The 27774-nt window shown below is 38.9% G+C and overlaps 1 protein-coding gene across 2 annotated transcripts in view; it reads right to left on the bottom strand.

Annotated features, from left to right (window-relative positions):
- Positions 1-27774, bottom strand: part of ANK2 (ankyrin 2) — a 670685-nt gene that overhangs the window by 567551 nt on the left and 75360 nt on the right. Inside the window, exon 1 of one of the 2 annotated variants that reach the window (XM_060654351.3) lies at positions 1366-1534. The exons of the other annotated variant lie outside the window; for it this stretch is intronic. The gene's annotated coding sequence lies outside the window, so the exon portion shown is untranslated. Of the gene's footprint in view, positions 1-1365; positions 1535-27774 lie in introns of those variants that run through there. 2 annotated transcript variants of the gene reach the window in all.

Raw genomic sequence — 27774 nt, 5'->3', positions numbered from 1 at the left:
AAGTGAATGAATAATCCATGTTCACAACACTATGGGTGGGGCAAGCTCTCATCTGTTGTTTGATGTTCTGTGACTTAAATCATCTATTGCAAAAGCCTACAAAAAAGAATGGATCGCATCTAAGCATACTTGCTTTGCTCCCATCCCACTGTCTTTCCCACCCAAAAGTTTCTTCGATACCTAAATGTTTCTAGAATCAGGCTTTGACCCCAACACCTACAGTTAATGCAGAGACTCAAAGAAAAGACTAGGGTTATTCCTAAAACCCAAACAAACAAACAAACAAAAAGAATAAATATTTCCCAATGCTTAAAGACATAGCCTAAATAATTATTTGTTCATGTCTTTCAAGTGGACATCCCACACCTTGACCTAAAACTCTGTCAAGTGTTCATAGAAAAGCGCCCAGGCAAATAAACAATCTCTTCCCCTAAGTTTCCTTTTGTAGCCCCTTGCAAGAGACTTATTTTCAGTCTCTAAAACAAATTTAGTGTTACATGGCCAGAAGGAACAATAAGATGTTACTGAGTATATTCCCTTGCTCTCCAAAAAGGCCACACCTAAACATTACAGAGGTAAGGATCTCTCCTGATCCATGAGTGTGGGAATGTGATGCTTGTTACCAGCAAAACAACAAAAAACAGTGCTTAGAAATCTGCACTGCTTGCACTTCTCACCACTCTTTAACGGGGCTTTGCAAGCAGTAAAAACAATTTGCTTGCTGGGAAAAGGGAGAGAGAACTCCATCATTCTTCCATTACTGGCACCTGTGCTGCCAGCTGACACTCCCTCATATAAAATTGACCATTAAAAAGCAATATACTAACAGCATTTCAGTTTACCAGTAATTCCTCAAATCTACATGCTCCTCACTGCTGGTTCACCCTGCTTTCTTTCCCATCACCTACTTACCCAAAGCCAAAAAAGAGGGGGCAACCACTAAATATTTCTCCGGCACAGACACAGCCAGTATCTTAACATAAACAGTGCTTCTGACCAAGAGAGACACCACCCTCTTTCCCCTCTCCCTGTTTACCATACAGAGAACACCAGGACCACTCAGGGGTGTGAGAATCTGAAATCAATTCAATCGAACCACATCTAACAAATCTACCCCACAATTACAAAAATAGAAAATGCAATTCAGAAAAACACATCACCGTGGAGAACAAACCGAAATCAGGGCTGGGGGACATTTGCACATCAGCGCTGCCTATCAACTCCAGGATGGCATGGAAAGGCGCTCTGCCCAGCCCAGATCCTGGGAGAGTGTTCTACAAAGGGCTTCCAGTAACCCCCATCAACACCAACACTTCCTCCCCGCTTCCAGAATGCTCTGAATAAAAACCTTCTTTAAGTACTTACTGGGAGCAGGAGCTTCTCTGTGCAATGTAACTGTGAGTCACACAGCAGGAGGGGCCCCAGAGCAGGGCAAACCGGAGAGCCCCCAGCTTCCCTGCAGGCTGGTGTCTATGAGACAGCAGCCCCGGAGCCGACTTTCCCATTACAGCCTCAGACGGTAATCCATGTGCTTTCGGCGGGCCAGTCCCAGCGGCCCACGGAGCACCACATGATCCGCTCTGACATCAGATCAGCCAGACGTGACAGCCGTCCGCCAGCCTCTTCTACACTCGTGGGCTGCATCATTTGGGTGCCTTTGGCTTACATTTAAGCAGGTGGTACAGAGTAAGGAATTGTTTTCTCACAAAAAAAATTTTTTTTTTTGCCTGATTCCTTCTGTTTCTAACACAAGGAAGAAACAAGCAAGAAAAGCACTGGGATGTGTTTGCAGCCAGAACTTAGCAGATATATGGGAAGTAACTGAAGTTCCACACCTAGTTCAGAGAAGGTGAAAAATGAGCTACCACCAAGATGCCAAGAACCATGGGAGTAATTTCATCTGCAAATCACTACCACCTCCCCCCCCCCACCTTTCAGTAGATATATATGTGTACATGTCCTAAAATATTGGTGGGTTGTGTGTGAATTTTATTTAAGCTAGTCACTACTGGTTTTCTTTCATGGAATTTCTCAGGGAGGTAACCACTAGATTCAGTGCCATGTGCAATAACTGCTCACATACAGTCCAACAGAAATAGACTTACAGACTTAGGTAAGTAGAAATTCAGAATCATCGATTCATGCTTGCATTCATTCATTCAATAACCATTTATTGATCACCTACTAAGCACCTACTACAAAGGGGGTTAGTAGATTTAGGGGCAGGGTATTTGAATCTTCAAATAAGATTTCTTTTTATTTGGCACAGGGTTTCCAATTCTATTTCTGTGATAAGTCAAAGAAATAATGGCTCTCTCAAGGCTCCTTATAACATGTTTTGTGTCTAATACTGAATCTGAAGGCTAGTAATAAAACTATGTTTCATCTCAGTTTCATTATAATAAATGGCAATAAATATAACATTTAAGGTAAGAATAACAACAATTATTAAGCTTTTATGAAGCAAAATCATAGCCAAGTAAGGCAGCAGTAACCAGAAACATACTTCTTCCCTGGTCAAGAGGAGAATTCACTTTCTTTGTCTAATTTAACTGTATTACTTCCTGTGAATTTGGTTTATCAACTGTATTTCAGATATTTATGTAGAAACAGGAGGTCTCTACATGCACCTTTGTATTATTTACAGTGACACAGTGTAAACAGGTGTTAAACATCATAGGTGTTCAACAAGTAGTGAGAATAAATTAATTGACTCAAACAGTTTTATTGTTTATATGGCTTATTCCCAATAGAAATCAAATGGAAATTAGCTGCCTCATGGAATCACATATTGAATTCCATAGTCACAAGCAACCTGGTCACCTTCTCAGGAGAAAATATCAAAAACTTGATACAAAACAAGCAGAAGATTTAAATATTATATATATATATATATATATATATACACACACACACACCTATATACATATGTGTATATATGTATATATATATGGTGACAAATAGGTTATTATATTAATAATCATATAGCTTAATAGATTATTCAATTATCCCCATAACAAAGAGGATATGTAGATACTGTTTAAATATTGATGTTGTAGCTTTAGTAAATACATACAAAAATATTGAAATCCACTTTAAACGTAAGGAACAAAGACAAAATAATGAAAACCTTGTTTATCATTATTTTGTTATTATTCTGTGGGAAAGAGCATATTAATAAACTAAGATATAAACAAATGAAAGTGATACTTTTTTACTTGAGAAATATCTTTCTGTTTAGAGTTTCTTGGCATTTTTCTTACCTTTAACTTTATAAAAATAATTAATTTTGAACATTTTAAAATAACACTCTAGATATGTGTCTGTACCTAGTGATCTTTTGCCACTATCTAATTATGTGGGCAAACTAAAGTGTGAAATTTGGCCTCACGGGCAAAATGCTCCTTCCAAAATCTACACAGCTAATAAAAGTTTAATATTCGATTGGCTATCACTAACACTGCTAAAACCCTAGTTCAAACTACCATCGTCATGTGTCTCCTAGATTCTGGCAACTGCTTCCACCCTGTCCTCCAAACAGCAAGCAAAATATTCTTAAACTGAATCACTCTTTTACTCAAAACCCTCCACTGGTTTCCACCTCGTTTAATTCCTTGCCATGGCCTCTAAAATGTTCCAGTAATATGTATAAGATGTTTCTCAAGTGATTTTCCTCTCGAGTACATAACTGAACATTATTCTCCTTGGCGGAGTAATTGTTAAGCAGTTAACACATTTTCTGTAATTGATTTATTTCATTAAAATAGATTAGCAGAAATGGAAATTATTGAATCAAAGGATGTGGTCTCTTCCAAAGTGACAGGGTTCAAGCTAGATAAACAGTTCCTGTCTAAACACCGCAGCTCCCAGCTCCCTTCCAGCTAAGTGGGGCCTTGTTAGCAGAATTCTGCCTCTCTCCCTTAAGAGAATAATGCCTGTCCTGGACTTCTTTCTCTCCTCTTCATACAACCTGGAACCCGGACTTGCCTGTGACCTAGTTTGAACCACACAGCTTTAACACTTAGGAAATGACAGAGCAAGGGAATGAAGAGAACTAGGTACCTAAATGACCACAGAAAGCAGAGCTGCCCTTCCAACCTGGACTACTCACTCTCAACCTGTTGTAGGAGAGAATCTTTTTTTTTTTTTAACTTCAAGAGACCTCATTTGGTGCCTCTTTGTCACAGTATCATAGGCTCTATCCTAACTAGTAAGAATGGTTGCAACTTTTTAATATTATAGCATAATTCATATTGCCCAATTACTTAGCAGAAAGCCAAATATCAAGTGTCATTTCTACCAATGTGTACAAGATCACATTTTTTCTACATTTTTACTACATTCATGTTGAAGCTTATTTCTTCTAAGGAAAATCTAATTTGATAAAGAAAAAATAGTATATATTCAATTTTTTTAGTAAAAGGAAGTTGAACATGATTCAGTATTTACTATCCATAGGTATTCCACCTTTTGAGAATGGCTTATTCATGTTTTTTGTTTGTTTTTGCTTTTGTTTTTAAGTAATCTCTAAACCTAACATGAGGCGTGAACTCATAAGCCTGAGATCAAGAGTTACATGCTCTACCAACTGAGCCAGCGAGGCAACACTATACATGTTGTTTTTACTTTTGTTAGAATTTTATTACTTTTCTTGTCCATTCTGTTGACCGTCATAGTTTGTCTTTCAATTCTGCTTTCAGGAAACATGTTGAAATGTTTTATTTTCATCAAATTTGTAATTTTTCTATTGAAATTTGCTTCTTTGAATACTCTCTTAATGCTCCCATTTTGAACCCTCAATACCTTTTCCCACTAAAAAGAACCAAGACTCTTTGGAGAAAAGGCTGATTTCAGATCTGAGGCAGAACATGTGTAACATGAGCTTAAGACATTATTTTATGCCAGAAGTAAAGAAACTATAGAAGAGCATAAACATCATGTCAAAAAATGTAGGAATCCATTTGGGGAGGCTCCTACAGGCCAACTTCATCTAGCTACTGTGGCTACACAAAAAGCCACACCAAACTTTACTTAAAACACTATACATGTTCTCTCAAATTTTCAGTGTGGGCAGAGTTCAGTGGGTCAACTGGTGTCTACTCCACTCACATCAACTGATCATCTCAAAAGCTAAAGGCTGAAATCTGAAGGCTCACCCATCCATTCACATGTTTGTTGCCTGGCCTGGAACAACTAAGGGATGAAACAATCAGGACTCTCTAGTCATCTCCTATATCTCTATGTTGTCTCTCCATATGCTTTCTCTTCTTTGGTGTGGGGGCTTCAGGGTGGTTGGATTTCACTGAAAGCACATATCCCTAGAGAGGGCTGGGCAGAAGCAATGGAGAAATGTCAATATCACTTTATAAGAAGAACATGTGGGGGGCGCCTGGGTGGCTCAGTCGGTTGAGCATCTGACTCTTGGTTTCAGCTCAGGTCATGATTTCGTGCTTTGTGAGTTTGAGCCCTGCATGGGGCTCTGCACTGACAGCACGGAGCCTACTTGGGATTCTCTCTCTCCCTCTCTCCCTCTCTGCCATTCCCCTGCACGTGCTCACTCTCTCTCAAAAATAAATAAAATAGGGGCTCCTGGGTGGCTCAGTCGGTTAAGCGTCCGACTTCAGCTCAGGTCATGATCTCACAATTCGTGAGTTTGAGCCCCATGTTGGGACTCTGAGCTGTCAGCACGGAGCCTGGAACCTGCTTCAGATTCTGTGTCTCCCTCTCTCTCTGCCCCTCCCCCGCTCATGCTCTGTTTCTGTCTCTCAAAAATAAATAAATGTTAAAAAAAAATTAAAGAAGAATAAATAAATAAACATTTAAAAAAAGAAGAAGAAGAAGAAGAACATGTAGGACCAAATATATTGGTATAGCATTCTTAGGTGAATACAATCTGTGACAGATTCATAAAGAATACTAAAGAATAATAAATAATGATTAATCCACTTGAATATATAAAAATCCTAATGATACTTTAACACAAAAAGAAAAAAGAACACATTTGCCACTAATTGAGAAGACGTTCAATTCATCATACCAGCTCTCTGACTTGAAAATTTGTAGAGAGAGATTTTAAGTACTATTTCTTTACCACATGAAACTCTGTATCAGAGGAACAGTTGGCTTCAGTTGACGAGAAGAAGCTCTTCTTGATAGAAGAATCTTAATGAATGAAAAAGGATTGACAGAATTGGAAAAATCACCATTTTTCAATCTGTAATGGAATAACTGGTTCAGGGAGGAGTCAGCAACGGGTGCTAAAAGCGTTGTGTATGGGGCTCCTGGCTGATTCAGTCAGGAGAACATGTGACTCTATCTTGAGGCCATGAGTTGAGGCCCCAGATTGGGCCTAGACATTACTTAAAAAAAAATTGAATATAAGGTTGACAAAGACTGGATAACAATCTGCTGCCAGGTTGTCTCCACACAGAATATTTACTTGTCTCAAGGGGAAAACTCATAACTTCCCAATGGAGTGATGTGGCATTTTTCACAGTAACAATGAATCTAATGACAGAGGTTAACATAAAGACAAGTAGGTAGTATGCAACTCCTGATATGACACAATATAACATTCACAGCATCACTCATGAAATAGTCTTGACAAGAATGTTTTACCTGGCACCTGACTGTAGTCACAACTTTCAATAGAAATGTCCATGGGGTGCCTGGGTAGCTCAGTCGGTTAAGTGTCTAACTCCCACTTAGGTTGTGATCTAATGGTTTGTGAGTTTGAGCCCTACATCTGGCTCTGTGCTGACAGTGTGGAGTCTGCTTGGGATTTTCTCTCTCTCTCTCTCTCTCTCTCTCTCTCCTCTCTCTGCCTCTCCCCTGCTCGCTCTCTTGCTCCCTCTCAAAATAAATAAACTTAAAAAAAAAAGTCCAGTTTACAGGAAATACAGTGGAAAGTAAACCAGAATTTCAATGTAAGTAAACAATCATATAAATCCAGAAGGTAGAATTCTACCAGAAAATTGACCCAGTCTCTTCAACAAGAAATTATAATGAGGTTCTGGTTCAAGATGGCAAGATAGGAAGATACTGAACTCACCCCCTCTTGCAGACTCACCAAATCTACAGCTATATATGGAACAATTTTCTCTGGGGAAAAAAAAAGGACTAAAAAACTGATAAACAGTGCCTTCACATCAGGCAAATGAGAGGGAAAGCACAACAAGGAAGAAAGTCTAAGATGCAACCCTACCTCCTGGTTAGACAACCCACAGTCAGGAGGGAACTCAAACCAGGAGCTTCTATCTAAAGAGTGAAGGGTTTTACCCTACATTAGACACCCCAACTTTTAAGACCAGCACCTGAGAGATGAGCCCCCAAAACACTTGGCTTTGAAGGTCCATGGGACTTATGCCCACAAGATCCTGGGTCTGTGTGTGCCAAACTGAGGAATACTCTTAAAGGGCCTGTGTGCAGACTCACCCACTCCAGGGCCAAGAAACAGCCCTTTGAAAAATGCCCAGACTTTATGTGAAAGAAACTCATTTCCTAATTTTAAAGTATTGGTCTGAGGGACAGGGCCAGCTAAGATATTCTCTGGGGGTAGCAGGCTGTTACTGCTCTTACACTGCACTTTTAAAACCAGTAGGTACCATCCTTTTTTTTTTTTTTTTTTCTCCCTTTCCCACGGGAACCATCTTTATGCTCTAGCCAGCAGGCACCATCTTGGACACTCACCCTTTGCCTTGCTAACACCAGACAGCGCCTTTTTCTCCACCCACGTTCCTTTTTCTTTTTCTTTCCCCTATGCCTTTTTCTCTTTTTCTTTTTATTTTCCTTTCTTTTTCTTTTTCCTTTTATTGGTGGCTGCCATCTCTGCCATTCTCCCTCTGCTTCAATCCAGCCAGTGTCATCTTCATACACTCCCTCTCTTGTACTCCAGAGCACCAGTATCTCCCAGAGGGTAGCTTCTACACATTTATGGTGCTCCAGTTTCTACATCTGGTGACCCAGTTTTTGCTGCTGCCACCCAGGGAATGCCCCCTTGAGGATCTGGCTCCAGAAGCCAGAAAGACTTACATTCTTGGGTCCCATGGGACTGTCACAATCTAAGAGACATTCCTGTTTTGTTTTTTTTTTTATGTTTATTTATTTTTGAGTGTGTGTGCACGAACAGGGGCAGGGCAGAGAGAGAAGAAGATACAGAATCCGAAGCAGGCTCAGGCTCCCAGCTGTCAGCACAGAGCCTGATGTGGGGCTTGAACTCACAAACCATGAGATCATGACCTGAGCTAAAGTCAAACGCTTAACCTACTGAGCCACCCAAGACATTTCTTGACAGACTACCACCCCTAAGGCACTGCACAGATAGCAGACCGAAACATACCCCTGGACTTTCTGTGAAAAAGGCCTATCTCTTGTCTAAGAGTTTTTACCTGAGGGGCAGGCTTCTTGTTCCGCACATTCATAGCAGCTTACAGTACAGAGGCTGATGAAGACAATCTTTACAACGCTCCCTCTGCCTCACTCCACCTCACTAGTGTCTTCCAGAATAGATCTTATACCTTTGTGGTTTCATGATTATTGGTGTTGCTTTTAAGGGACACCTTTACATCACCCGGTCCCAGTGACCAGCAAGGGTTATATTCGCAGGTCCCACAGACCTACAACCAATGGAGAAAGGACTCAAACAGCTACCACCCCCAGGGCTCAGCAAGAGACAACAGGCCCAGGTGCTCGATGTTTCTGCGAAAGAGACCTATTAGCTTCTCCTCAGAGCTGCAGCCTGAGAAACAGGCTTCTAATTAAACACACATCTAAAGGCTGACCGTAAACCTCTCCTGGGACTTCAGAGCACAGGCATTATCCTCACACTCTCCTTCTGCCGTGCTCTAGACAACCAGTGCCTCTTGGAGGGGAGCTGTGATATGTGTCTGCTGACCATTTTTACAACTGGTGCCTGGTTTTGTCGGCTGCTCCAGAGGGGTGACCTCTTGATTGCTTGGCTCTAGTGGCCAGTGGAGGAGGGGGAGGGAGCTGCATTCCTGAGTCCCATGAGACTGACAATTAGAAAAACAGTTCTTGGCAGGCTACCACCTCCAGGGCACTGCACGGACAGCATGCTAAAACATACCCCTAGCCTTTCTGTGAAAGAGGCCTGCGTGCTAGTCCTGGAGCGTAGGCCCCAGGGGCAGCCTTCAGGTTGGGCACCATCTAGAGGCTACCGAAGTGCTCTCAGGAAACGACAGCAATGTAAGCCAAGGAAGGCCATCTACGCGTCATCCATCTGCCTCAGTACAGCTGGCTGGTATCTTCTAGAAAGGAGCTTGTCTACTTGTCTGGAGCCCTAAATTTTTGCAACTGCTGATAGAACACCACCCCACTTACAATTGCATCAAAAAAATACCTGGGAATAAATTTAACCAAGGAAGTAAAACACCTGTACACTGAAAACTATAATACGCTGATGGCAGAAATTGAAAAGAACACAATTAAATGGAAAGATGTTCCATACTCATGAACTGTAAGAATTAATATTGTTAAAATGTTCACACTACACAGCAGCGCCTGGGTGGCTCAGTCACTTAAGTATCTGACTCTTGGTTTCGGCTCAGGTCATGATCTCAGGTCATGGGATTGAGTCCTGCATCAAGCTCCATGCTGGACATAGAGCCTGTTTAAGATTTTCTCTCTCTCTCTCTCTCTCTCTCTCTCTCTCTCTCTGTCTCCCTCCCTCCCTCTGCTTTAATAAACTCACCTTTTGGGGGGCACCTGGGCAGTTAAGTGTCTGACTTCAGCTCAGGTCATGCTCTCATGGTTCGTGAGTTCGAGCCCCACGTTGGGTTCTGTGCTGACAGCTTGGTGCTCAGAGTTTGGATTCTATGTCTCCCTCTCTCTCTGCCCCTCCCTGCTCCCGCTCTCACTCTCCCTTTCTCTTGAAACTAAGTAAACATTAAAAATATTTTTTTAAGAGATAGCAAGTATTGGCAAGAATGTAGAGAAAAGGAAATTCTTGTACACTGTTGGTAGGAATGTAAACTGGTTCATCCATTATAGAAAACAGTATGGAGGTTCCTCAAAAAACTAAAAATAGAACAACCGTATGATCCTGCAATCTCACTTCTGGGTATCTTAAGAAAATGAAATCAGTGCCTCAAAGAGATATCTGCACTCCCATGGTCACGTGGCATTATTCACCGTAGCCAAGATATGGAAACAACCTAACCGTCTGTCTATAAATGAATGAATAAACACACAATTCAATATTATTCAGAGGTTCATGAGTTCAAGCCCTGCATCAGGCTCTGTGCTGACAGCTCAGAGCCTGGAGCCTGCTTTGGATTCTGTGTCTCCCTCTCTCTCTGTCCCTCCCCCACTCAGGCTCTGTCTCTCTCTCTCAAAGAATGGGTAAATATTTTTAAAAATTTTAAAAAACAAGCAAAAATAATCAGACAGTCAACCAACTGAGCCACCCAGCTGCCCCCAAAGTATTTTTTTAACTGTTAAGATCAGACATGTATTGATGACCATGGAACCTAGGTAATAGATCCATGGGGCTTTGCCACAATATTCTCTCTGCTTTTGAATATATTTGGAAGTCTCAATAGTAAAAACACTTTTTAACTATTTGCAAAATTTGCAAAATTATCACATCATTTATACCAAATATCCATTTTACCAAATACTGCTAAACAACACAGAGATTATTAAGATGTGATCTCTGTCTAGGGTTACCAAATAAAATATAGGAGGTCCACCCAGTTAAATTTGAATTTCAGATAAACAACAAATATGTATAAGTACATTCCATGCATACTTAGAATATTCATTCTCTCACATTTCTGGAGTTGAGAAGCCTGAAATCAGTTTCACTAGGCTGAAATCAAGACTTTAGGGGAAAACCAGTCCCTTGTGTCTTTTAGCTTCTGATGGCTGCTGGCATTCCTTGGCTTATGGCCACATCACTCCAATGTTCAAGGCAAACATCTTGAAATCTCTGTTCCACCTTTGTATTTCCTTCTCTTCTGTGCTTGTGTCAAATCTCTCTGTGCCTATCTCTTATGAGGACACTTGTGATGGCATTTAGGGCCCACCTGGATAATCCAAAATAATTGTCCCATCTCCAGATCTTTAATTTAAGCATATCTGCAAAGACCCTTTTTCCAAATAAGGTAACATTTAGGTATTTCAGGAATTAGGACCTGATATCTTTGGGAGCCATAATTCAGCCTAGTACAGGTGACATTATAGATATGTATCCAGGAATACTGGAGTAGCAGAGCAGGAGCTGACAGTTAAACTTGAAAAGTGGAAGAAGAGGAAGATGTCAAGAAAGGCTTCCTAAATCAGGGGTACCTGGCTCAGTCAGTAGAGCATGCAACTCTTGATCTCAGGTTCATTAAGTTCAAGCTCCACAATGGATGCAGAGCTTACTAAAACAAAACAAAAAACAAAACTAAACTAAACTAAACTAATAAATAAAAGTTTAAAAATAAAAAAGAGGAGGGTGCCTGGGTGGCTCAGTCGGTTGAACATCCGACGTCAGCTCAGGTCATGATATCATGGTTCATGGGTTCGAGCCCCACATTGGGCTCTGTGTTGACAGTGTGGAGCCTGCCCGGGATTCTCTCTCTCTTCCTCTCTCTCTGCACTTCCCCCACTCTCTCTCTCTCAAAATATATAAGTAAACTTTAAAAAAAGAAAGAAAAGAAAGAAAGAAAGAAAGAAAGAAAGAAAGAAAGAAAGAAAGAGGCCTGGGTGGCTCAGTCAGTTGGGCATCCAACTCTTGATTTTGGCTCAGGTCACAGCCTCGTGGTTTGTGGGATCGAGCCCTGTGTTCGGCTCCATGCTTACAGTGCAGAGACTACTTAGGATTCTCTTTATCCCTTTCTCTCTGCCCCTTCCCCCCACCTCTTTCTCTCTCAAAATAAATACACATTTTTTTCAAATAAAATAGTATTTTAAAAAAAGAAAGAAAGACAAGAAAGAAAGAAAGAAAGAAAGAAAGAAAGAAAGAAAAGAAAGTCTCCCTAAATCAATGCTGTCAGAGAATATAAATTACTAAAGCAGTAATAATAACAACCAGCAACCAGAGAAACTAGAACAGATACCAGCTATAAATAACCACCACAGCCTACCAGTGAGTAACAGTTGAGCGTTAGTCTCCTAACAAGTATAATGTTGGAGGCTTGTTACAGGAGAATAAGTAAGAAGCAGCAACTGAATGACAAAAATTCTTTATACATGGTTCCTAATATACTACTTAGGGAGGCAAGAAGGCAGGGAGACCTTCCCCCATGTAATTTGTGAAGTATCACCAAACCTTCTATGTTACCTTCAGTCATTTTTTTCCTTTCTGTTTCTTCTACATTGTGCTTCAAAATTCTCCCAACCCCTCAATTATTTTTTTTATCAACACGGTTTCCTCATAAGTTTTACTCAATGTATTTCCTCAATAATTTTATTATTTTCATAAAATAAAATACTTTGTGCAAAAAAAAAAAAAACATTCTAGCAATGTTAAGATTATATAAATTAGTAATTCCCCGCTCCTCATATTTGTCTGGAGCACCTGTGTAGCTCAGTCAGTTAAGCATCCAGCTCTTGGTTTCATCTCAGGTCATGATCTCACAGGTTCATGGGTTTGAGCCCCGAGTCAGACTCCGAGCTGACAATGTAGAGCCTGCTTGGGATTCTCTTTCTATCTCTGCCCCTCCCCCACTTGCTTTCTCCCTCTCTCTCTCTCTCTCTCCCCCCCCAAGATAAACAAACATAAAAAATTTTTAACAGATCATACTTAGCTACATATACATACATTTCCAATTAAATATTTATTTATTATTTATATAAATAGGAAGGAGTAAACAAGCTGTTGGCAGAAAATGATCATCAAAACAATGCTACCTCAGCTCATCATGCTCCCAAGCAGCAAGTCATGTATCCCTTCCTGTTGTACTCTTTGGATCCAATTCCACAGGAAATAAGATATAAAATTAATTAATTAGATACCCAGTGTCTTATTATTAAACACTGCGTGCCTAATTACTAATTATTAATCACATAGTGACATCCTAAAAGATGGGCAATAAGAACAAAAATTAAACATCAACAATAACTTTCCCTAATCTCTCCCCTAAAACTTCACCACAACAGCCTTCTTCATTGTCTCACTGGCACTTCAAATATAAATTATCTAAAACTGAACTTATCATCTTCCTTAGGAAACGGCTACACCTTCCGTTTTCCATCTCACCTAGTGGCCAAGCCAGGAACCAGGAGTCACCCATTTCCTCCACATCACATATCCAAAAAGTCCCCAAATCCTGGAAAAGAATGCCCAAATTTATAAAATTATCTCTATCCCTGGATTAGTACAGAAAACTCATGGTCTCCCTGACTTGCACTTGCCCTTCCCTTACCCATTCTCCACACTGCAGCTGGAGCTATCTTTTCAGAACATACATTTCATCATGATGCACCCTTTCCTCAAGCTCTGTGAGTCTCCATGCTCTCCGAATGGAGTCCTGAAGAGAATTCATAACATCCCAGATAAATGAGCTCCTGCTTGTCTCTCTGGCTTCATCTCACACGCTCACAATGTGGTCTCAAACCACTCTTATCTTGTTTTATTTTCTTAAGAATGCATGCTTACCCATGCTGTTTCTTCGGAGAAAGAATTTTTCTTTTCCTTGTTCAGCTAACTCCTATTCAATCATAGATCTTGGGACACCTGGGTGGCTCAGTCGGTTAAGTGTCCGATTTCAGCTCAGGTCATGATCTCAATGCTCGTTGAGTTCAAGCCCCGCGTCGGGCTCTGTGCTGACAGTTCAGAACCAGCAGCCTGCTTCAGATTCTGTGTCTCCCTCTCTCTCTGCCCCTCCCCTGCTTACTCTCTCTCTCTCTCTCTCTCTCTCTCAAAAATAAACTCAAAAAAAATTCTAGATCTTAATTATCAGTCCTCCAGGAAGTCTCCTCTAATCCTCTTTGTCTCAGTTGGGGTCTCTTTTCTGTGCTACCTCAGCATCCTGTGCTTGCTCTGCTATTTAATTAATACTTAGCAATTATAATTGTCTATTCATTTGTCTTTCTCCACCACTAGGCCACAGGATCAGTTCACTCTTCTGTTATCAGCACCTAGCATAGTACTGAGTACATAGTAGGATCTCAATAAATAATTGTTAAATAAAATGGAATTAAATAGGTAGTAAAAGTAATGCAGAGTCTCAGTAGCAAGGTACCGTCCATTTATGTTCAGAGAATAAGTTCAGTGCATAGCTTGAGTATAATAAACCAATGACAGTATGATCATTTACAACATTTTCTTGACTTGGACATAAGACAAATAAATCCCAGAGACTCTTGAAGATAGAGAACAAAATGAGGGTTGTTGGAGGGGAAGTGGGTGGAGAATGGGTTAAATCAGTGAGGGGCATTAAGGAGGGCACTTGTTATGATGAGCACTGGGTGTTATATGTAAGTGATGAATCACTAAATTCTACTCTTGGGACCAATATTATACTACATGTTAATTAACTAGAATCTAAATAAAAATTTGGAAAAAAAAAAAAAAGACAAATCCCACCCCAAAAAAGGAGCCCATTCTTCTCTATGGGAAGAAAGACTATGATTCAGTTGCAAATAAATGTCCGCCTATCCTTCTCAATTTATACAGAAAGTAAAAGCTTTGCAGGTTCAGATCAATTTTATTATTTCACTGAGAAGTGGAAAGTCACTGAGGCAGACTTTCTCAACAGGGGTTCTTCATCTGAACACAAGATACAGAAAATGATTTGAGTGATTATTTTTCAATTCTCCTAAGATGGCAAATAGCTAGTACCATTATAGATGAAAAGAAAAGTTAATTCACTAGATACAATGGCTATCTTAGAGCCATTTGGGCTTATTTCAATCCCAGAATTTCAGATGGGCTTAAATATAATGAATTAAACCATATACACAGATATATGTAATCCATATATGTGGGTGTATTATTTACTAACTTGCATAAGAAAACATATGTGTCACCAAAACTAGAATATAGTATCATTACTGATCACAATGAGGCTTGAAAAATACGGACTTTGATGCCAAAAGGGTTCGGTTTTGTTTTTTGTGGTTTTTTTTTGGTTTTTGGGGGGGTTATTTGATACTCTAATTGAGCTGTCATATCTTGGTGACTCAGCCTTCCTCTCTAAGGAGATAACAGACTGTGGGTTCATTGAGTAAAGAAACCTCATTTGTCTTGGCTTCAATTTTTATTGAAATTTGACCTCCTAACAATTAACATAGCGCATACTCCTGTTCATTGACTGAATGGATGGATGGATGAATATGTTGTATTGTATTACTTCCCGGATTATATTCTACAGATATTTCATTTCATATATGACATGTGGATTCTTGCCCATTCATTCAACAAACACCTACAATGTGCCTGGATCCCAGGCTAGGAAATGAGACAGGTTATTGTATATCACAATTCATGTTTTTAAATATTTTTTAATGTTTCTTTTTTAGAGACAGAGAGAGAGATAGAGAGAGAGAGGACACCAGCGGGGGAGGGGTGTGAGAGGGAGACACAGAATCCAAAGCAGACTCCAGGCTCTGAGCTGTCAGCACAGAGTCCCAAGCAGGGTTCCAACTCATGAACCGCATGATCATGACCTGAGCCCAAGTCGGTCGCTTAACCGACTGAGCCACTCAGGTGCCCCCACAATTCATGTTTTTAAGAGTAATTTACTACTTTACACCTATTAGGACAACATTATCAAAATAAAGAAGGAAAGAAGAAAGAAAGAAAGAAAGAAAGAAAGAAAGAAAGAAAGAAAGAAAGAAAGAGAAAGAAAGAAAAAAAGAGAAAATAACAAGTATTGGCAACAATGTAGAGAAATTATAACTCTTGTGCATGGCTGGTAGGAACGTAAAATGCTACAGCCACTATGGAAAACAGTTTTGGCAATTCCTCTAAAAATTATAAAATGAACATATGATCCAGCAATCCTACTTCTTGATATATACCACAAAAAAATGAAAGCAGACACTCACTCCAATAGATATTTGCATACCTACATACTCACAATAGCCAAGAGATGGAAGCAACCATCTCTAATGAATGGATAAATAAAATATGATATATACATACAATGGGATGTTATCCAGCCATAAAAAAAGAAGGACATTTAGACACATGCTGTACTATGGATGAACTTTGAAGACATTATAGTAGGCAAAATAAGCCAATCACAAAAGCACAAATACTATATGATTCCATTTATATGAGGTATAGTTAAATTTATAGAATATATAAATATATATAAATATATAAATTTATAGAATATATAAATATAAATTTAAAGAATACAAAATGGTGGTTTCCAGGGACTGGGACAGGGAAGTTATTATTTAATGGGTACAGAGTTTTGGTGTAGATATAGTAAAAAATGGTGGGGATGGTTGCCTGACAATGTGAATGGATTTAATGTCACTGAACTGTACACTTAAAAATGGCTAAAATGATGGGGCACCTGGGTGGCTCACTCAGTTAAGCATCTGATATTGGCTCAGGTTATGATCTCATGGTTCATGAGTTCAAGCCCTGCATTGGGCTCTGTAGTGATAGGGCAGAGCCTGCTTGGTATTCTGTCTCCCTCTCTCTCTGCCCTTCCCCCACTTGCATTCTCTCTGTCTCTCTCTGTCTCTCTCTGTCTCTCTCTCTCTCTCTCTCTCTAACAGATAAATAAACATTTTTTAAAATGGTTAGGGGCACCTGAGTGGTTCAATCAGTAGAGCAACTGACTCTTGGTTTCAGCTCAGGTCATGATCCCAGTGTTGTGGGATTGAGCCCCACATCAGATTTCATGCTGAGCGTGGAACCTGCTTTAGATTCATTCTCTCTCTCTCTCTCTCTCTCTCTCTGTCTCCTTCCCCTCCCCTCTCCCCCACTCTCTCCCTCTCTCCAAAATAAAAATTAAAAAAAATAATTTAAAAAAATGGTTAAAATGATTAAGCTTATGATATATACATAATATGTATAATTTTTTAAATTTTTATTTATTTATTTTGAGAAAGAGAGAGAGAGAGAGAGCACAAGTGGTGGAAGAACCCAAGCAGGCTCCGCACCATCACTGCAAAGCCTGATGCGGGGCTCAAACTCACGAACCACAAGATCGTGGCCTGAGCCAAAATCAAGATTGGGTGCCCAACCAACTGAGCTACCCAGGTGCCTCCTATAATTTTTTAAAAATTAATCTAATTGTCCTTCTGATCCTGTCCCTGGATCTTGGCATCTATCTTACTTTAACAGCTGTAGCTCTTGTTCGTCTTTCATAGAGAAAAGTAGAAAAGCCACTTTACCTGAACACCGGGACTCTGTAAGCAACTGAGGCCAATCCTGGATTACCTCACCTTGCAACACAGGACTATCATTGTGTCAAGTCTCTAAGTAATATCCACAGATGAGCCTTCTGAGAATTGGATTTAATTGAATGTGGGCTGTTTGCAATTAGAACTGGGGTTAGGATTGGAGCACAATGGGGAATGGTAATCTTGATCCCTCTCCTACATTTATTGGAAGGTAATATTCACCAATAAAATGGCTGCTGTAGTAGCCCAATGCTCTCTATCCCCACTTCAAGTATTCTGCACTTTAGTCTGCAAAGGAATCCAAGGGAAGTAGAATTGGATTTGTAAGGAGGCAGGAAGGGAATTAAGACTTATACAACGTGTACCAGATACTGCCCTTCATGCTTGACATTCACAATTTCATTTGATTCTCATAACAAACATATTGTTATCCTCATTTCATAGATGGCCAAATTAAAGCTCAGAACAGTTAATATTTCCCAAAGTCATACTGCTTTACAATTCCTAGGACCAGGATTCAAACCTAATTATTTTTGACTCCATAGCCCAGACTCATTTTATCACTCTCACTGTTGCCTATAGAGCCAATTTCTAACACTGGCTCCTCCTTGAAAAGACCTATGTCATTAAGAAATCAAAATCTATGCCTAAATTCTTAACATTGGCAGATAAATAAGGCTCTTGGCAGCAAGTCTGTTCTTTAATGGAAGCACTTAAGATTGATTCCCACCTAGAATAATTAGGGGTAACAAGAAAGTGCTTCTTCCGCATTCAGCACCTCCCTGGCTCAAAAAAGTCAAATAAATAAATAAATAAATAAATAAATAAATAAATAAATAAATAACGTAGTCACCAGGTCATATTGAACAAAAAGAAATTAAACCTGCTGCCTGAAAATCACTAAGTATAAATTCAGGCTTGGATACTGTACTCCCCTACAAGCACACTAGACTTGTAGACTTAATTATACTTAAATTGCATTTCCAGGAGTACTTGTTATGGGATTGGTTTAACTTAATTGGCTAAGAACAGGCAAAGCAGTAAACAAATAAGAGAACTACATACTCTGCTTTTATTAATCATTGAACCAATTAAATATCTTCCAGCAAATGGTGTGATGCCTCTTTCAGACAACAGGAGGATTATCTATCAAAATACTGTATCAATATATAAATTCTTATAAATAAAATCTTTGTTCATAGCAATTGATTTTATAAGACATCCAAGTTAGGGGCGCCTGGGTGGCTCAGTTGGTTGAGCGTCTGACTTTGGCTCCAGGTCATGACCTCATGGTTTATGAGCTCGAGCCCCGTGTCAGGCTCTGTGCTAACAGCTCAGGGCCTGGAGCTTGTTTCAGATTCTGTGTCTCACACTGCTCACACTCTCTCTCTCAAATATAAATAAAGATTTAAAAAAAATTTTTAATAAAAAAAAAGACATCCAAGTTAGAAATCTGGACAAATAAACTATTAACTGCATGATAACTTTCCAGAGAAATTTCATGGCCTTTTATAGCTTGTCTTAAATTCACTTTTGTCATAGAAGCACTTCAGAGCTCTCTTTTACATTGTTAGCTATGTCTTACAACACACTGGATTGGGGTGGGGAATCAACAATTAGTTATTCTATAAATCCCACATGGGAAATGTGATGACGGGGGAGGGAGGTACTAGTAACCCAATGGAGGAAGTTATTTCATTTCTGTCTGAGCTTTAGTTTTCTCATCTATGAAAAATGAAATTGAACAAAATCATCTCCAAGGATATTTCAGTCTTTGAGGTTCTATAATTTGGTTATTCAGCAATATTATAAACCAAAATATAAAATAGTTCCTATCTAAATTTTAGTAAGCAATGGCATAATAAGATAAAATTCTTAACTGTAGAGGCCACTTTTGGGCAACCAACTTGAACAATGAAAGCTGAGTAAGGTCGACAGGCCCTAGTAAGCCCCAACTCCCAATGGGCTGAATACAAACAGGCCCATTAGACAACGCACTTGAAAATATCCATAAGCCCTAGCTAAACATTGGGTTACTTACACCTGCACACAGGTACCAGTCCTCACCTTCCCCTTTAACTACAGCCCCCCACCACTACCTCATGGCAGACAGTCTCTGCTTTGCTGTCCTGCACGCCATTCCCTTGCAGTGTATTCAATAAACTTCTGTCTCTTGTTCTGCCTTGGGTGAATTCTTTTACCACTCATGCTGCCAGCCACGACCTCATCAAGTCGCCCACATTTGGTGGCCCCCATCTGATCTGGAGACCCCACATTAACAAAGGGTTTTCAGGGTAAATAATAATGACTCAAAACTACTTGCCTTATAGCCACTTTTGTAAGTTATTATTGGATACTAAATTTTTTAATATTTGTTTTTGAGAGAGAGAGAGAGAGAGAGACAGAGAGAGACAGAGAGAGAGACAGAGCGTGAGTCGGAAAGGGGCAGAGAGAAAGGGAGACACAGAATCCGAAGCAGACTCCAGGATCTGAGTTGTCAGCATAGATCCCAACACGGGACTCAAATTCAAGAACCTCGAGATCATGACTGATCCGAAGTCAGATGCTTAACTGACTGAGCCACATAGGTACTCCTATTATTGGATACTAATATGCTTATCACATAATTAAATTCTTTGAACAAGATATAAATATTATCACAGCCTTTCATATCAATAATTTTTATATGAGCCATCTTAACACCTTAATTTTTGGCTCATTTGTGACTTAATTTTAATTTCTTGGACAAAACAATTTAATAAATTTTATCAAAAGATAGAAAATTAATTTGAGGATTTTCTTACTTTTAAAATTATTTGTAGGTTTTTAGTAGTAAAAATTGAAGTTTTCCTTAAAGTAAACCACATTGTTGTTTTATTTTAAGACTTTGGATCAAAAGGAATGATGAATTCATATTGTCCAAAAAAATTGAGTTTTGAGGTAACAGATGGTGAGTTTAAAAATAATACGTTTTCCCAAAGCATTCTATAATAAGTATGTATCAAATTTATAATGAAAGAAAAACAAAAAATAGCATAACATGAAAAGAAAATTCACAACCTCCTTTATATCAGCGCAAAACTATTCTATTTCTCTACTTCCTGTTGGATCTTCATTTCTCCATGTTCCCAAAATAGTAGCACATCAGCTAAACATTGGGGAGGAAGACCTTCCCCTGCCCTATGGTCTTTCTAGCTGGATTTAGAATCAAATCAACATGAGGCAGATTAACAGGAGAAAATCAAATTTTATAGCATACACACGGGGAATCCACACAGAAATGAAATTCCAAGGACAATGAGGCAACATGAAGCTTATATGAGCTAAGGCAAGGGAGAGAAGCCTGAGGATACAAAGGAGAGAAAGCTCATTGGCAAGAAGGTGAAAGGGGGTGCCTGGGTGGCTCAGTTGGTTAAGCGACCAACTTCGGCTCAGGTCATGATCTCGCAGTTTGTGAGTTCGAGCCCCGCGTCGGGGTCTGTGCTGACAGCTCAGAGCCTGGAGCCTGCTTCAGATTCTGTGTCTCCCCCTCTGTCTATACCTCCCCTGCTCACGCTCTTTGTCTCTCTGTCTCTCAATAATAAATAAACGTTAAAAAAAAAAATTTAAAAAAAAAAAAAAAGAAGGTGAAAGGAGGTGTTTGGAAAAACAAGGTTACACCACTATGCAGATAAAGTTCTTAGGTAAAGAAGAGTTTCCATTAATAGCTTCTCTTCTAGTTACAGGTTCTCCTTTCCAATGTAAATTTAGCCATTTGAGGGGGAGGCAGAGAGCTTTTCCTGAATCTGCTGGATTCTGATTACTTTTAATTGAAAATCATCTTTATGCCAAAGTGGCCTATCTTGGGGCAGCCTGCCCTGGGCCCCTACAATGGAACATTATATAATGTGTAGCATCTGTTATGTTTCTTGGATATCTTGCAGCAAACAAGATAACAAGATATGTTATGTGATTAACATAAATATTAATGTATATAAGAACCATAGTAAATACCAAACACCTAAAACGATAACCATATTCTCCCAGTAACTATGTTATAGCCAGCTATCAACAACACTGAACAATTTTGACTGTCATTCATTTTTAATATTAAATGGATTCAAATTCCATCACAATACGATCTGTATATAAAATTTTTTCAAATAATTCAAATGTTAATTGTTATTAGGTCCAATTCTGATATACTACTGGATGCAAAACTTACTTCACTGCCTAATGAAAAGGAACTATGTGTTAGGATGTGTTGAAAAACAAGGGCACCTGGGTGGCTCAGTTGGTTAAGTGTCAGACTCTTGATTTCAGCTCAGGTCATGAACTCAGGTTGTGGAATTGAGCCCCACCTTGGGCTCTGCAATGGGCATGCAGCCTGCTTTAGATTCTCTCTCTCCCTCTCCATCCCCCTTCCTCCGCTCGTGTGCTCTTCCCACCCCCCCAAAAAAGGATGTGTTGGAAAACAAAATTAAATGTGGCTTATGTTCTCTAAAAGTAGTTACCAGCATCTATTAATGACACAGCATATGTATAATGTTGTTATGAATCTGTCCTTTAAAGAATCAGCTACATGACAAATATGTATATATTACCTTTACTTTTATTATTGATGAAGAAGATTAAGGTATTTGAAAATTCTATGTAGGTAGAGTCTATCGTTTTCAATTCCCTCGTCTAACCAAGTCCAAGCAGCTCTAGAGGTAAGAGGTTTTCTTTATTTCTACCTTGATTTTCCAACAACTATGATTTAGGTTCCTAAGAAGCTCCCAGAATAAGATAAAATCTTCTTTTTTCAAATATGCACCCTTATGTATGCCTGTCTCCAATACTCTACAGCTCTACCCTGTTCCTTTACATTCAAGAAAACTGTGATCATCAGATCAAGCATCTCCTAGTTTGAGGATTCCCCTCTACAACCATCTTAACAGATGGCTAACTAGCTTCTATTTAAATACTCCAAACATAGGATTGTCCTTTTTTGTTTGTGTCTCCCTAAAATTTATATGCCAAAGCCCTAACCCCAGTGTGACTCTATGTGAAGAAAGGCTGCTACGTAAGTGATTATGTTAAATAAGTTCATGAGGGTGGGACCCTGGTCCAATAGGATTGGTGTCCTTATAAGAGACACCACAGCACTTGCAATCATTCATGTGTTCTCTCTCTCTTTCTACATATATGTGCTGAGAGAAGACATGTGCATATGCATATGAGGACAGCAAAAAGACAACGACCTGAAAGCCAGGAAAAGAGATCTCACTAGAAACTAAATCAGTGGGAACCTTGATCTTGATCTCCAGAACTGTGAAAGAAATACATTTCTCTTGTCTAACCCACCTAGCCTATCATTGTTTGTTCTGGCAGCCCAAGATGACTAATACAGCCTGCTCCACAAAGTAGCCAGTTCCACTCTCAAACAACTCTTAAGTGTTAGAAAGTTCTTATTTTAAGAAAATCTGCTTTCTGCAGGTCTACCCAATAATCTAACTTCCACCTTCTGGAGCTATATGGTATAAATTTATCTCCTTCTTTCAATTAAAAATAAAAATTACATGAAGAGACCAGATATTTTAAGAATTCTTCCCTGTTAGGCCCTGACTTTCTTAGAAATGTCCCAATTTGTCAAGACTCTCTTTAAAATGTGGCAGCTAGAAAGACTTCTCAAATACTCTGTAAATATGAATATTTGCTAAATTAGTCCTAATGGGTAGCATTTTCCTGAGGAAAAGCTACTTTTTTTTATCTGCACACCCTTAAAAATCCTTAAGAGGAAGGAAACAGTCAACAAGATCATCTATCTATGAAGAAAAACCTTCTATAATCCCCCCCTTACCCTGATGGAAATCTAGTGAGCTGGCTCAGAAATCAACAAGGTAGGGGTGCCCAGGTGGCTCAGTTGGTTAAGCATCTGACTTAAGCACAGGTCAGGATCTCATGGTTGGTAAGTTTGAGTCCCACATCAGGCTCTCTGCTGTTAGCACAGAGCCCAGTTGGATCCTCTGTCCCCCTCTCTCTCTGCCTCCCACCCCTGCTTGTGTGTGCTCATGCACATGCTCTCTCTCTCTCTCTCTCTCTTAAAAATAAATAAATATTTTTAAAAAAAGAAATCAACAAGGTAGACTTCAAGATCAATTTCACGAAGATAAATGAGTACATCATCAAGGACAGATTACTTACCTCAAGGTCACTGTGGACAAAGAATTCATTCTTCCTTCTTACCAGTACAAGTTCATTTATATTTTATCATCTTGCTGATGTCCAAAATGTCTAAATGAGTTTTCTCTTATTCATTTTCTTTTTTTCCAGAGAGACAAACTAGGTAGCCCAACACGCACTTACATAAGCTATCTCTACTATATTAGAAGAGCAAATAAGCCTAATTCTTTGCTGTCTAGGGGATTCTTTTTTTTTAATGTTTTATTTATTTGAGAGAGAGAGAGAGAGAGCAGGGGATGAGTTGAGAGAGAGGGAGACACAGAATCTGAAGCAGGTCCCAGGCTCTGAGCTTTCTGCACAGAACCCGACTCAGGGCTCCAACTTGTGAACTACGAGATCATCACCTGAGCAGAAGTTGGATGCTTAACCAACTGAGCCATCCAGGCACCCCATGGGAATTCTTTAATGAATCCCTTGCTGTCACCATCTTGCAACTCTCTGGTGTTGCTTCCAAGGATCAAAGAGAGGGAGATTTTTGCCTTCAAGCCCTACACCTTTTGGTTCATGTCCTCATATTTTATTTCTTTTTCTTATTCCAGCTGTTGTGCCTATCTTGTAAATATGTCACATCTGAATTGCCAGAAGAAAATTACTTTTAACACCAACTGCTAATGGTCCATAACACAGAGATAAAAAGCACAGATCCACTAGAGTATAACAGACCTAAGGGGATACAAACCACATACACCTGAGGTAAATCACTGGTAAGATGTCAACCATTCAGTGATCATTGCTGTCCTTGTTAGTCCACATTGCTTCTCCCCTCAACCCCAAGACCAGCATAAATTCAACTCTAAATTTAATAAGTGTAATTATTTTTGTATTTGCATTCCTATAACCTGTTGAAAAAGTCTTTCCTTTCTAGGCCCTTCCTCACCTCCTTGGTCCCAAATCATAACCATTTTCCTGACAGCCATCTTACTTACTGACTTAGAAGGTATGCTCAGTGCTCTTCCTTTAAGGATCCCCAATGATTTAGTCATCAAGTATCATTTTAGCTAATTCTCCATTTTGATCTTCCTAGTCTGGATGCCTTTGTCTCACCTATCTTCTTCTTCTAATAGATGTTGTAGTCTTCTAACAATTGAGGATTTTCTAGTGAGCTGTGAGCCCCAGGCTTCAGCTCAGCTAAAATTAGGGGTTTTCACACCTGGGTGGCTCAGTTAGTTAAGTATCTGACTCTTGATTTTGGCTCAGGTCATAATCCCAGGGTCATGGGATCAAGCCCTGCATCAGGCTCCACGTTGGGCATGGAGACTGCTTGATTCTCTCTTCCTCTTCCTCTGCCCCTCTCCCCCACTTGCTCATGTACTTTCTCTGTCTCTCTCTCTAATATAAATAAATAAATAAATAATATAAAAAATAAATAAATGAATAAAATTAAATTGAGGGTTTTCTTCAAGTCTGTTCTGATCTTTTTCTGAACCTGCCATCTTACCACAATACAGTTGACCCCTGAACACCACAAGGATTAGGGGCACCCACATCCCCAAATATAACTTTTGACTCCCTAAACTTTAAGTACTAATAGCCTACTGTTGACTAGAAGTCTTAACTATGATTATATAACATAGTCAATTAACACATATTTTGTTTGTTATATGTATTATATACTGCATTCTTGCAATAAAGTAAACTAGAAAAAAGAAAATGTTACTTAAAAAATCTTAAAGAAAAGAAATTACATTTACAGTACTGAACTATACAAAATCTGAATATAAGTGGACCCATGCCATTCATACTCATGTTGTTCAAGGGTCAACTCTATAATAACTATATCCAATCAGTGGCCACTTCCTGTGAAGAATAGAGTAACACCACTGTCATGGGCAGGCAGTTTCAGCTGAAGGATGAAAGTTTCTGTGTGACTCTGGGACTGTCATATACAGAACATGTCTCAGGTATTTCCACTGCTCTCCCTTTATGGATATCTATTCTCTTATCCATAGGGTTTTCTCTATGAATTCATACATATTTTGATTCTACTCAGATAAAATAGTAATAAATTAAGCAAATCCTGCCTCAAATACTGCAGTCTGTTGATATATTCCATCTATGATCTTTTAATGGATCACTACTGAGGGCATATCATATGCTAATATTATTTCTTAACTATTAAGCTTACATCAGTATGTATCATCTTTTTAAAAGATTGCCTTTATTTTACATTTGCTAAAGTTTATTTCATTTTAGAAAGTGAGAGACAGAGTGGGTGAGGGGGGCGGAGAGAGAGAGGGAGAGAGAGAACCCCAAGCTCTGTACTGTCAGTGTGGAGCCTGACATGGGGCTGGCTGTCACAAATCATGAGATCATGACCTGAGCTGAAATCAAGAGTCAGATGCTTAACCAACTTAGCCACCCAGGCACTCCATATATTGAATCATCTGAGTATAAACTCTCTGAGGGAAAGGGCCATCTCTGTGTGTCTTTATTTTCCCCAAAATGTTTAGGGCATGGATTCTATGTACTAGGTTATGATTCAGTGCCTTTTGCCTATTTTTAAAAATCACATTCGTTTCTAAAGAAACGGTAATATATATACCCAATTCCAGTAAAGTAGTACTCTCACTAAAAAGTCATTGCATATAGAGTCTCTCTCTCTCTCTCTCTCTCTCTCTCTCTCTCTCTCTCTCTCTCAAATAAAATAAACTTTAGAAAATGTAAAATAAAGGAAATCTTTTAAAAAGATGATTCAATATGTAAGTTTAATACTTTACAAATGATATTAGCACATATATGCCCTCAGTAGTGATCCATTAAAAGATCATAGATGGAATATGTCAACAGACTGCACTATTTGAGGCAGGATTTGATTAACTTATTACTATTTTATCTGGGTAGAATCAAAATATGAGGGAATTCACTGAGAACACCCTATGGATAAGAGAATAGATATCCATAAAGGGAGAGCAGTGGAAATACCTGAGACATGTTCTGTATATGACAGTCCCAGAGTTACACAGAAACTTTCATCCTTCAGCTGAAACTGCCTGCCCATGACAGTGGTGTTACTCTATTCTTCACAGGAAGTGGCCACTGACTGGACCAGAGTGGGCCTGACCCAAGAGCCCACTTAGCTAAATTGGCCCACCCAGCTTAGACAAAGTCTAAGTCCTGGGTATTCACAATAAAACCCTTTATCTTCAGGTTATATGAGTGAATTTCTTCCTTGCAACCAAAAAATAATAATAATAATAACCTAATGTAATATATTTGGGAAGCAAGCAATACACAAGTCTACCCCAAATGAAGGGTTTATCCAGAGGAGTAGCACAAGTTAAGTCTGAAACAGTAGATTAAGATCTTCACATGTGAAAAACTTAAAATCTTCACATGTGGCTATATTATTTTCCTTTTTAATCTAATCTTACTTTAATTTTGCCATTGTGAATTTGGAAACATTTTTAAAAAGAGAGAGAATCTATCAGTCTAGGCTGAAATAAATTAATTTATAAGAGATATATATGACTTGAATGACACAAATAAAAATGTTTGATTTTATACCTATTTTGTCACAGATGACTAAAGGCATTAAAAAGTCTAGTGGTGAGTTGACCTAGTAAGAAGATGTTCTAAATCTCTTTTTTCACACACAAAAAAAAGATATATATCTCCTACTAAGATCAGTACAAAGAAAAGATAACTCCTCTCACCACCATTTTCAATATTGTACTGGAAGTCTTTGCTAATGCAATAAAACAAGAAAAGGAAATAGAAAGTATACAGATTGGGAGGAAGACAAAAAACGGTCTTTGCTCCCAGATGACATGATCATCAATGTAGAAAATCCAAAAGATTCAATAAATGAAAGTCCCACAACTAGTAAGTGATTATAGCAAGGCTGCAGGATACAAGATTAACATACAAAAGTCAACTGCTTTCCTGTATACCAACAACAAACAAGCAAAATTTGAAATCAAAAATAATTCTATTTACATTAACACCCCCCAAAATTAAATACTTAGGTATAAATCTAACGAAATATGTACAAGATCTATATAAGCAAAACTCTGATTAGTAAATACAAAGAATAACTAAATCAGTGAGGAAATATTCCATGTTTATGGATAGGTAGACTCAATATTGTCAAGATGTCAGTTCTTCACAACTTGATATACAGATTCAATGCAATCCCAACCAAAATCCCAGCAAGTCATTTTATAGGTATTGACAAGCTGATTTTAAAGTTTATATGAGGGGACAAAAGGCCCAGCATAGCCAACACAATATTGAAGGAAAAGAACAAAACTAGAAGAC

The sequence above is a fragment of the Panthera onca genome, chromosome B1, assembly GCF_046562875.1.
Source record: "Panthera onca isolate mPanOnc1 chromosome B1, mPanOnc1 haplotype 2, whole genome shotgun sequence".
NCBI lineage: Eukaryota > Metazoa > Chordata > Mammalia > Carnivora > Felidae > Panthera > Panthera onca.
This window is presented reverse-complemented; position numbering and strand designations above follow the sequence as displayed.